General features: G+C 41.1%; 1 protein-coding gene across 17 annotated transcripts in view; it reads left to right on the forward strand.

Annotated features, from left to right (window-relative positions):
* LOC102454172 (contactin-4) overlaps nucleotides 1-12188 on the forward strand; it is a 731510-nt gene that overhangs the window by 556255 nt on the left and 163067 nt on the right. The gene's annotated exons all lie outside the window — the stretch shown is intronic.

Here is a 12188-nt window from a genome sequence, read left to right on the forward strand (position 1 = left end):
TTCTCTCAAGATCATACGATGAATTCATGGCAGAGTCCTTATTGAGGCAAAAGACCACTTCTCTGTGGTCAGGTGAATATCTTATTGTATACTTTTTCACAATATTGAAAATCTTAGGGAGTTTATAACCTCCTTACTCTGATTAGAAAACAAAATATTTGAAATATTTCCTCTATTTTTAAAGTAGTTTATATACACCCCACTACATTGTCATTGTTCCATACATGTGTCTTTAATGAGTGTTTCATCAAACAAGGTAGAATATGGCCAAAAATAAATACAGATTTGATCTTAAATACATAAAAACATAATGCCCTAGATTCAGTCCCAAATTACATCCAGATAGTTATTGCAGATGTAAATCATAGTTGCATTCACATATGTAGGGTTACCAACTTTCTAATGGCACAAAACCAAACAATTTTGTCTTGCCCCTTGCCCTGCCCCTTCCTTGAGGTCCTGTCCATGCTCCACCACTTCCATGAGCTACTGCCTCCTCTCTCTCCACCCCCTACATTCCCCTCCCTCACTTTCATCATTCTGAGGCAAAGGGTTGGATTGCGAGGGATGGGCTCTGGGGTACAGCCAGGATGAAGGGCTTAAGATGCATCGGGGCCACTGTGTGGGGGCCAAGGGGTTCGGAATGTGACGGGGGGACAGACTCTGGGTGGGAGTTTGGGTGCATGAGGGAGTTCAGGTTTGGGCCAGAGGGTAGCGGGGGTGCAGACTCTAGGGTGGGGCCAAAGACGAGACATTTGCAAGTGGGCACCAGGAATGGCTTTAGGCTGGAGGTAAAGAATTTGAAGTGTGAGACAAGGGGGTTGGGATGTGGAGGCCTATGCAGGATCTGGGCAGCACTTACCTGAGGTGGCTCTCAGGAAATGGCTGACAGGCCTGTGTGGCTCATAGTCCAGGGGCCTGGGAGGCTTCAGGCTCTCCCTGCACTCACAAGTACTGCCCCTGCAACTCCCATTGGTTGTGGTTCCCAGCCAATAGGAACTGTGGAACTGGTGCTCAGGTGCACTGTGCAGAGCCTCCCTGACCCTGTATGCTTAGGAGCTGCAGGAGCCTGCCTTAGCCCAACCGTGCAACTTTTAATGGCCTGGTTGGCGATGCAGAATCTCTTTTTGACCAGACGTTCCAGTTGAAAACCAGAGGCTTATTCTCTGTACATATAGCTGAAGGTAAAATTGGTATCCATCCGTCTGGATATTTCTATATTCTCCACCCTGGTAGGGAGAAGATATATAGATTCTATGGGTGTATGTACAGAAACAGTTGATGTGCAGCAGCCAAGGGTGTAAATCTATCCTGTATTAGCATACCGTGCACTAAGTGTTCACCTGGAACCTGCTACAATTATAAGTTCCCTACTATGTATTGACCTGCAGCCATTTCAAAGTGTACTAGGGAAACTTGCATGGTAGCAGGGTCCATAAGAATAATTGATAACTAGCACATCAGCATGCTGTAGATTCATATCCCAGCTTCCCCCACACTAGCTATTCATCTAGACAAGCAGTACACAACCCCAAAAAAGACATATTACAACCTGTGGGATATTTAAATACAGAAATAATAATAATTTAGTAGACATATATGGTCAAAAATGCAACAGTCAAATTAAACAGATGTGAGTTGAAAATAGAATAATTTATAAGATAGAGCGGTAAATTTGGTCTTTTACATTACTTTCCCTTTGTGTGTGTGTCCTATATGATTTGGTTTAAATTTTAACTTTGCTCTTTGCTCCTTTTAGGGATTAAATAAAATGCTCCAAAATTGTGCAATACGGTCCCTAAATACCATAGTAGCACAATAGTAATCTTAAATGTTTGGGGCTGTTACTATGAGAAAAATGAGTCTTGATTGATAGATAGATAGATAGATAGATAGATAGATAGATAGATAGATAGATAGATAGATAGATAGATAGATAGATAGATAGATAGATATTCATTCTTTTAAAGATCTATATACATTTTTCATGTATATGAGATTTTACAGAAAATGTTGCAAGGTCTGTGATTAAAAGGGAGTCACAATTTTTACTCATTCGTTGAGGATGAAATGTTGGATGACAGTATATAGAGGAATTATTAATGATCTGATATAGCTTTGTAACTTTCAGTAAAGCCTATAAAATCGAGCATTGCATATTACAACACACTCTTATTAAAAGTTATAAACATTCCCCGTTTTGTTTTTAATACTCAATTTAATTTTTTTATTCTTCTGTTTAGCTTTATGGTACATGTAATCCTGATGTTTTAATTGTTTTAATAGCCTTTTCCATATTCACTACATAGACCTTTTACATTTGCTCAGTGGCAGGCCTACTTTTATGGAAGATGTATATTTTGTCTAAAAGCAATACAAAAATGCTGTTATTGCTATGAGACATGAAACATGTGTTTTGTATTCACTGAAAGATTTAAATGACATGGGAGCCTAAAAGAGCATTATTTTGGCAAATCATCTGTTCTAATTAAAATAATAATTCAAAGCATAAGTCCTATTCAGCTTTCAGTAACATTTTTGACAATTTTGTAAAAGTTATTATTTGAGAACTTTTTGCAATTAATGCTAGCTTCCTTTAAGTCTGTATCTTTTCCTAAAGTGGAAAATATGCTGCAGTTTTGTCCTGGGGATGTACTGGGGATTATGCTCCATTTCATATAGATTCTCATCAATTAATTAGAAATGTAATGAAATGTGACTCTCATCAGTCAAATGCAAATCTTCCCTGGCTTTGTGCCATGCCACATATGCTGGGCCATTCCACATAACCGGGGAGTAATGGAAATGTGAAAGGGGAAGGGTATATACAAAAATGGAGAGACACCATTTAACTATTAGTGGTTTATATATTCAGTGATTACTCTAAGAAAAAAATTCTCTTGTACTATTTTACAGAAAAGTGTAATGCAAAGAATATAGTTCCCAAATGCTGTGAGCCAGATTCTATTCTCATTCACACCAGAGTAAATGCAGAGTAGCCACTGAAAACTGAGAGAATCCACATTTAAGGTGTAACTCTCAGCCTCTCTGGCAGAAAAGGGCAAGAATGTTGGGTCAATAGTTTATTCTCCAAGAATTGCAGTTTCAGTCAACCCAAAATTATCTGTGAATTGTAATATTGTTATTGGACGAACTTCTGAGAGAGAGAGGTTTTTGAGGCAGACACAACTTTTCTTCAGGTCTGGGAAAGGAGCCCTAGCCTCGTGGAACAGATTGTTTAGCATAAATATTTAGCTCATATTGTAAGGCACCATTGAAGATATCGGTGGAACAGCCTGTTAACACAACTGAAGTCAATGGACAAAAAGAGGGAGTTAATGCTAATAAACCATAAATCCAGGATCTGTTCAATCCATGATCTTTGGTGTCTAGTAGAATAATAAATTTAAACCCCCAGGTTTGTCTTTTCAAAGTGTAGTGCATGTCCTTAGAGCAGACGATATCTCCAATATAGACAGTAATTTCAGTCAGAAAAAAGTTTTTTCAGGGTCCATTTCGGAAGTCAGCAAAAGAGAGAGACAGTGTGTCTATGTGTCCATTCACATTCCTCCACCATAACCTTAAACCCAGTGATTAGGGTGTGTGCCTAAGATGTGAAAGCTCTGGATTTGAATCCCCATCCCAGATTAGGGACTTGAACTCAGATCTTCAACCTACCGTACCATCTTAACCAGTGAGTTCTATTCTCTCCTATTGAAACCATTCTACCTTTTATTCATATTTGTATATTCATTAGGCCAGACTGAGAAAGTGAGGACTATTCTATAATCTGGTCATTAAAAGCACTGACACTGGAAGTAGGCTCTGTGGTTTCTGATCTCTCTGCCTGATTAATAAGTAGGGATTTGCTATAGAATCTGGTAAAGTCACATTTCTAGTATAACTGAAAGTGTTTCTCAATTTGGGCAGAGGTTTGACATACTGGAGAGGAGTGTGGATTCTGAAGTATTCCTCAGCTAGATCCTGCCTTTCAGGACAATTGAATACTGTGGAGAAGTATATATGATAATACCCATGGGATTTCCCATAAAGCCATACACCGCGAGTACACCTAGAGCAGGATAAAGTCCTCAGGAAAATGGTACAATGCTCACAACTTTATTGTTGCAGGTCAGGAAAAAGTTATTGTGAACAGTGATTGTCACAGAGTAAAGACAATCAACGGTTGCTTACCTAGTAGCACTTCCTTGAACCAAATAGAGAAAATAATTGGGTGACTCCATCCCTAAACTCTTGTGTACAATGACAGGACCATTTGTTCATTGGCATGCCTTATAGCGCCTACAGATAACAAGAATCTGTGAGGCTATGTCTACACTGCTCTGGTTTTGCACAAGAAATATGCAAATGAGGTTAAGCGTGGAATATTGCTGAGCCTCATTTGCATAATTAATGAGCGGCCGCTTTTTGTGCAAGAGGCTTTTGTGCAAAAAGTAGCTGCCTACACTGCTCCTTCTTGAGCAAAAACCCCCTTTTGAGCAAGAGCCGTTCTTTCGCAGTTTTTTCCTTTTTGCTCCTTTTTCACAAAAAGCAGCCTCTCATTAATTATGCAAATGAGGCTTGGTGACATTCCACACTTAACCTCATTTGCATATTTCTTGCGCAAAACCAGCGCAGTGTAGACATGGCCTAACAGAGGACGGGGACAGACACACACACACACACACAGAACAACACTGGACTAGGATGCAGGAAACTGGCTCTGCTTTGCTGGGTGACCTTGGGCAAGTCAGGTCCTTGTGCCTCCATTTACCCATCTTCAAAATGGGATAAATGATAATGATTGTAGGAGAAAGAAAGTGCCTGAAGCATGGATCTGGTGCTTGAACCAAAGTAAGCAAGAGTTATACTATGAGTAACAACACAGGCCACGTCAAAAGCAAATGTTTGCCTGCAAGCCAGAGTCTCTCGTCACTAGAACTGCTAGCACTGATAAAAGCACATGAAGTATGTAAATACATTGCATCAGGACAGTACAGGAACACCCATCTGAGTACATGGTAAAATAGTTTGAAACAACAAGAGTGAAAGCATAACAAGGGATAGTGAATGCTTTGAAGGAAAGTACAAGGGGAGGTACAAAATGTGTCATTAGTGCATAAGATGATATGTATAGTGGCTATCATAGATTGTTCATTTCTGTCTATAAATATAAGGGTACCTCGACTTAATTCTTTGGCCAGCCTAGGGGGACGATAATGAAATCCATACTATCGACTGCACCCTGTCCATTGTCCCCGGGTACAAATATGTGGGGGCTCGGAGGCCATCTGGCTACCGACAACTATTCATGTACTTTGTTCAACAATAAACCTGTCTCAGGTGCCTTCGTATCTTATTTGAGTCTGTGGTCTTTGGGGGCTCTCGTGAAATCTATTATGCTAGCTACCTGTGCAGAAGTGGCACGATATACTGAGGGAACATATGAAAATGCATAACACCAAATGTTTATCATCACTGACAGAGAAGGAGACTAGTCATGAGGCCACACCAGTGAATCCTGAATTTACTGTATCGAAGTCCTGAACTTCTCTAATGATTACCTTTGTAAAGCACCTTGAGGTCTACTGATGGAGAGTGTCATCTGAAGAAGTGGGTTTTGCCCATGAGAGCTCATTATTCTCTATATTATTCTCTATATCTATATCTATATCTTGCCACTGGAGAGAATTATTATTTGCATGTAAGAAGGTTTCTGTTGTCCAGGGTATTATGCGTGACCTAGCAAAAGTAACTGGGCTTGGCTAGAATGCATATATTTTCAGGTCATCCAGCTCAGCTAGCCTCTGAAATCCAGAAACCATGGTCTTAAGATGGTTATTTAGTAAATCTAGCATGCAATGGGATGCACAGCATTTCAGAGAGGATAGGGAATGGCAAATCATATGCTCACAAAATGTATAGTTATAATTCAAGGATTGCGTTTAAAAAATAAATTGTCTGGTCTCCCACCAGAAAAATAAAATGAGTCACAGAGACTCAGAGTCACATGTCAGTGACCCAGAAAACCTTTGCCAGGTGGAAGAGAACTATAGTTCTTTAGCTTGCACCATGGAAGGAACATCAGGTGTTCACAGTATCATGAAAGCTGCATAAAAGAGCCATATGGGGGTTATCTCTTTTTCAGCAGATTCAGCTCTGTCAGAGAATGAAGACTGAGCACCCCTGCAGCAAAACTGTTCTCACAGATGCAAATGTTCCTGAAGAAACTGCACTTCCTACCTATATTATAAAACCCCTGTGAATTGAAAGAGATAAAACTAAGCATGCCCTCTGAATGGAAGGTACTCTAGAGTAGCCAGACAGGAAGTAATGACATAGACAATAAATCAAATAGAAGGCACAGACATCTCAGTGTGAGACAGCAAGTGGATGCAGCTAGCAGAAAGAAAACACAAGAGGCAGGATGAGGTTACTTATTCCTTTCTGTCCTCCACCATTGCCTTTCTAAAAGATACCATTTGCTCTGTGTTTGTATCATGCTCTGAACACCTTTCTGTAATTTTGCATCTCTGCACTTCCATTTCCTAATGATATTGTTTCTATCGCAGAGTGATTCCTGTCTCTGCTTATGTCTGTAGACTCTCTCATGGCTACTCGTGTGAGAGGGCTCTGCCGCAAAAAGAGGAGCTCTGACTGCAGGTATATAACAAGCCAGAAAAAGAGACAGTATCTGGAACAAGATTTTTAGAAACTAATGTCTAAAGTTAGGTTCCAAGATCTTTACTTAAGTAGCTTAAATAAGTGGTCTGTTTACTGAAGTGTTAAATAAAGTCGATGGGAGTTATTGGGTGTTTGGAAAATCAGGTCATTCATTTAGTTATCTAGGTATGGACTCGAGTCTAAAACTTTTTGTTTTCAAATCCTGGCTGAGATTTGTCAATGTGTTCTTTTTGTTTGTGGCTTATAGCATTTAATAAGGATTTGTGATCAATATATTCGATTCTGAAATGTGACATAGTCCAAGCTGATGTGAAGCTTAATTATCACGCATAGGGAGAGGGCATGTAGTGGGGGAGAATCTATGGAGGTGATGAAAGAATTGAAAGAAAGGTTCCTCTCTTTTGATGTGGCACCTGAGAAGAAGCCAGGAATGTTCATGGGGCTTTGAACTGGGATAAAGGTTGATGTTCCACTGATGGATGCGTTTGAAATGTATATTCCACTGCCGGTTGCTAATCCGTAACTATAAAATTAAATACTAATAATGTTAATATGTTCCATGATATCTCTCTGTGCCTGAACTTTCCTTGCAAACTTATATTTCCCATTCTTCATGAAGTTTGATGATGGCTAACTATATGAAGTACATTCTTTGGTACTACTGTGTGGTGCATTTCTCTGTCATGTGTTTGTGTAGCTTCCATGTCTGTGACTACATGTCTCTGCACTTTTCTTCCACTATTTATTTCAGCTATAGAGAGACCAAGTTTCACTCAACAATTTCCCCACCTTTTGCTTTACTAGTCTTCACTTGTACTGAATTTACCAAGGGTTCCCTTGAATTCTGAGGGATATTATAGGGTTTTAACATGCTGTTCCATATCTACATTATCTTTGCTCCCAAGCCACAGAGCAGATGCTAGTATCTTGTGACCTTTTGCACAAAGAGGTTCATTCTTTGAAAAAAGGAAATCTCTTTTCCTTCTCTTGGTATGTGATAAGCTTATTGCTATCGCACTGAGCATCCAAGTGTTTACAGGAACACTAACAGAATAAGCTCAGACCACCAGTTTTCCTTGATCAGTAGTTTGTGTGCTTTGGGGAGAGATGAGGGTGTTGTGTAAAAAAAATTTTTTAACATGGACTGCGTAGGAGAAAAAGTTTCTTGTTTAATACCCTGAATCCAGGTGAGTTTTAAAAAATTGTACAAGCCTGTGATCATGCCTTAAAAGTTCTGAAATAGCAGTCTTGAAATCCTTGCCAAAGTGTCAATTTGCCAGAAGTCTTTTAGGATTTTTGACACGGCTTTATCTCTTTTGGAAATGCATGCAGTCAAGGCACCTCCCCTCATGGAAAGTGCATCTCCCTAGAGCAGTGGTCTCCAAACTTTTTAATCACAAGATCACTTTTTCAACTTAAGTGCAATGTAAGATCTATCTCAAACTCAAATACCCTTGTCCCACTTCCTTCACACCCCTTCTTTAAGGCCCTGTCCCAGCTCCACCCCTTCTCCAAGGCTTCACCCTGCTCACTCCATCCCCCTTCTTTCATCCTCACTCACTTTCATCAGGCTGGGGTAGGAGGTTGAGGTGCAGGCTCTAGTCTTGGGCCAAAGGGTTCAGAGTGTGGGAGGAGCTCTGGACTTAGCCCAGGAAAGAGGATTGGGGTCCAGGAGGGGTTTCAGGGTGCAAGCTCTGGGAAGGAGTTCAAGCCCTCCTGCAATCACATCTGGGGCAGGAGATTAGGTGTAGGATGAGGTTCAAGGCTGGGACAGGGGTTCAGGAAGCAGGTTCTGGCTGGACACTGTTTAACTGAGATGGATTCCAGGTGAGAAAACAGTGGAGTTAAGGCAGGTTTACTCCTGTCCTGGCCCTGCACCACTCCTGAAAGCAGTTGGAATGTACAGCAACGGCTCCATGGTGCCATGTGCAGCCCCTCATCTACAAACACTGAGCCCACCGCTTCTACTGGCCACGGTTTCCCATTATTGATCAATGGGAGCTGCAGGAGCGGTGTCTGCAGGCAAGGACAGCAAGTGGAGACCCCTTACTCTGCCTTTCTCAGGGGCTGCAGGGACATGCCAGCCACTTCCAGGAGCAGCATTTACCATAGGTATAATTACTCCAGCCAACTTCCTACTCAAAGAATAAAATTTAAGTATGAGAGAAATGAAAATTATGAACTGCACAGACCAGTCAAAAACCAAACATAACCTACTTTGCAAGTAGTAACAACAAACCCCCACATATGTGTTGGGTTGGGAGATGAGAGTGAAAGGACAGTGTGTGTTTGTGAGAATGACAGAGATTTCCATTGCCAAAGTCTCTCCAGCCCCTTCTTTCTCTGTGGAGATGGGGTTTAGGAGTGGAGTCAGGGAAGACACCTTGACATCAGCGCCCCCTCCCTTCTCCTTCCCAGGCTCACAGGGAGGCAGTTCCAAGGCAGAGGACAGGAGCAGCATGACAGTGGATGGAGGTGCAACTGAAGTGCGAGTGTTTGATAGCTTCCTGGCCAGACCAGTCAGGATCACATGTCAGAGGCTCCAAGATCTACTGGTAGATCCTGATCTACTGGTTGGTGACCACTGCCCTAGGGAGAGGAAGGTACATTATGCATGAGGAGCCAACAAATCAGCTGCTATCAATCAAATTAAAACCAATCAAGCTCCACAGATTAGGTACGTCTAGACTACAGGCTTTTGTCGACAGAAGTTTTGTTGACAGATACTGTCGACAAAGCTTTTGTTGACAAAGAGCGTCTAGACTACATCTAGTTCTGTCGACAAAGCAAGCCGCTTTGTCAACATAACAGTGTAGATGCAAAGGACAGTGTAGATGCAATAACTCCTTCTGTCGACAGAACTCTATCAACAAAAGGCGTTATTCCTCATAGAATGAGGTTTACCACCGTCAACAAAACTGCTGAGTTCTGTCGATGTTATGTCAACAGAACTCAGCAGCAGTGTAGACACAAGTATAGTTTTGTTGACAAAAGTCGACTTTTGTCGACAAAACCCTGTAGTCTAGACACACCCACTGTTACCAGTTGTTACCAGTTGCAAATCTGGCTCAAAATGCATAATATAGTGCATCACATTTGAGGGATCTAGTTCAATGACTTTTAAAAAGGCAAATAAAAACATTGTATGCAGTGCAGTAAAACATTGTCTGTTAGCCAAAATTATCTGAGAAGGGAAACAAATTGGAAAACAGAATGTCACAGTAAGTTCTTAAAATATAATTGGTATCATCCATGAGAAACTGTGAACTATTCTGTGGACAACCTTTAGACTGGAAGGCATCTTGTTATAACCCACGTAATGAATCAGTCACCTACTCAGGGTTGTCCCTATGATGCCTGGTGTCCTACGCAGCCCAAGGACCTGCATCCCCCCTGCAGAGGCGGTGACCATTCCATGGGGGGCAGCACTCAAAGCTGCAGGGACACAGTGATAGGAGTTGTCGGGAAGCAGGCCCAGAATTGTGCGGGGTCAGGTCCAGGGCAGGGAAGCTGGCAGGAGAGCAGGAAAGAGGTACCAGGTAGAGAGTAGTGCAACCTTCAGGGCAGAGGCCAAGCACGGGGTGGCTGTGCAACCAGCCAGAGATGGGCAGCAGTTTCCCCAAACAGTTGGTGGATGGTAGCTAAGTGTAGCCCACCAATAGTGGCTGCTTTGGGGTCCAGCAGATAGGACTACCCAGCACTGCCCATGCCTTGCTGTCCCATCCCACCAGTAACCCTAGCAATACACAACATGCAACTGCCGAGGGCACCATGAACTCTGGGGCACAGTGGTGTCCCAAATTTCGTGCTGCCCTCAGCAGCTGCGTATACTTCATATGCCTAGGGATGGCCCTGCACCCACCAGAATCACCAAAAGCTCTTTCATACTGTAATTTAAGTGTCTGTTTTCTTAGATGTTACAAATTGCCTATGGGACAGGAACTGTCTGTCACTTCCAGAGCAATTAGTCTGTGAAACCTTATCAAAAGAAATCCATCAAGTTTGAACAGACATAAATATTGCACAGGGATCTCTACAGAAATCAAACGGAGTATTGTACCGTATGTGTTTACATGTTGCTACACAAGGAAATGTACTTAAGTCTTCTCCAGTCTGCTTTATTTCCCATCTTTTTTATTATATCTTTTGATTCCAAGTCACTGCAATACCACGATAATAAAAACTCTGCAGTTATTTTAGATAAAATAAATTAGAATGATTAATTTCAGCTTTAGAAATTCAATCAATTGTTTTAAATACTGTACAGCACAGCTGCCTTGATAATGCTGTTTTATCTCTTATAGTTATAGCAGTTAGTAGTTATACAGATGTAGTGCTCTGCAGTGTAACTGAGGGCACATCTTCACTCGCCGTGCCAGAGATTAATGTTCTGGTTTTCAATTTAGGGGGTCTAGAATAGACCCAGAAATAGAACACTGAGGGCAGCTCTGGCTGGTGTCTGTACTCCTCGTTGTTGCAAGGAGTAAGAGAAGCTGATGGGAGCATTTGCTCCCATTGTCCTCCCACAGTAGGGACAGTGCCAAGCTCGTCTTAAGGTAAGCCGACTCCAGCTAATTATTCTGTGTAGCTGGAGTTGCGTACCTTAAGCTGACCTTCCATTTCTAGTGTAGATCTGGCCTGAGTTATAATCAGAATAAAGCCGAGATTTTCAAAACTGGTAGTGATTTGGAATGCCTGCTGCTTTTAGGAGGGAAGAGTGAAATCCAGCTTGATTTTTCAAAAGTGCCTGAGCATCCATTCTCTGAAAATGTGTTCCCTTGCAGTTGTCTCAAGATGGACTTCCACAATTAGAAGTTGGTTTTTAATCAGCCTTCTCTATTGCATACAATGTCCACACAGCCTCCTTCACTCTTGCAATCTGTTTGATTAGGGTTTCTAAGCTGACACTGAAATTGTGGAATGTGTTATTAATTGGCCATGCTGCATTAACTACATAACATTTTTGGTCTTTGGCTTTTTCCTTGTTTTGCCAGGGGACCAAGGTCTGTAGATTCAGTCAAAGCTAAAAACTGCTCTTTGCATTCTAAAGCAGAAATGTTTGTCTATTGTTGGATGCTTCTGGGTAAACAAGTTAATTGTTCACCAAGAGTAAATTAAAACAATTATAAATACTTTCAGAAAATAATAAGCCTGCTGAGAAGTGCTACCTTGTTTACTCCAAGTATCCTCTTGACATCAGCATGGGGTTACTTATAATTAGGTGCACATGTGTAAATACAATGATTAGATAGTCCCATATAAGCATAATTATATCTTCCAAGAAGTCTAAGCAGACTTATAATCCTGTCATTAATAAATAAATAAATTAATTAATTAAATGAAAAACACAACAATCTGCATACCCCCTTCTATGTGTGTAAACACTGGAACATTAGGACAGAATGTATTTCCTAAAGTACATAACAGTAGTTGAGGTCAATTACAATTATGGCTCATTAGAATATTATACTAAGAATATGCTTTTTTACTATAATTAATGTTCT

This window comes from Pelodiscus sinensis, chromosome 11, assembly GCF_049634645.1.
Source record: "Pelodiscus sinensis isolate JC-2024 chromosome 11, ASM4963464v1, whole genome shotgun sequence".
NCBI lineage: Eukaryota > Metazoa > Chordata > Testudines > Trionychidae > Pelodiscus > Pelodiscus sinensis.